Below are 633 nucleotides of genomic sequence, written 5' to 3'. Positions count from 1 at the left end.
CAGCAGCAGCAGCAGCAACAGCAGCAGCAGCAGCAGCAACCGCCCCCAACAATACCTGCAAATGGACAGCAGGCCAGCAGCCAGAGTAAGTAAATTGTGAGTGATGGAACATAAATATGTTCCATCAAAAACATTTTCATTATGGTTTTTAGGATATTAGGTGAATAGGGCTTTAGTGGCGTACTCTTTACTTTTTTCCCTATTTTATCAAGACATGCTTTCTCTAACAGCTCTGGCAGTCCTGGAACTAACTCTGTAGACCAGGCTGGCCTCTGCCTTCCTGAGTCCCGGGATTAAAGGAGTCACCACCACTGCCTGGCTTTTTTTTTTCCCAGGTAGGGTCTCATCATGCAGCCCTTGACTGCTGGCTTAGAATTTGCCTCTGTATCCCTCTGGGATATGGGAATGTGTCCTGTTCTGTTTTGTTCTGTGTGTATTTTTTTAAACAACATTTTAAAAATTATTTTATGTGTATTGATATTGTGTGAGGGTGTCCGATCCCCTGGAACTGGAGTTACAACAAGTTGTGAGCTGCCATATGGGTGCTGGGAATTGAAACTGGCTTCTCTTGAGCATTGAGCCAGCTTCCTGTTTTTGTTTTTAAAATAAGATTTAATTTATGTGTATGAATGT

At 42.8% G+C, this 633-nt stretch overlaps 1 protein-coding gene across 1 annotated transcript in view; it reads left to right on the top strand.

Moving 5' to 3' along the window:
• Window positions 1-6: 6 nt before the first annotated feature.
• Nono (non-POU domain containing octamer binding) overlaps window positions 7-633 on the top strand; it is a 10,435-nt gene continuing 9,808 nt past the window's right edge. The window contains exon 1 of the mRNA XM_005358566.2: window positions 7-85. The gene's annotated coding sequence lies outside the window, so the exon portion shown is untranslated. The remainder of the gene's footprint in view (window positions 86-633) is intronic.

The sequence above is a fragment of the Microtus ochrogaster genome, chromosome X (genome assembly GCF_000317375.1).
Source record: "Microtus ochrogaster isolate Prairie Vole_2 chromosome X, MicOch1.0, whole genome shotgun sequence".
NCBI lineage: Eukaryota > Metazoa > Chordata > Mammalia > Rodentia > Cricetidae > Microtus > Microtus ochrogaster.
Note: the sequence above shows the minus strand (reverse complement) of the source record. Positions and strands in the feature narration are given on the sequence as shown.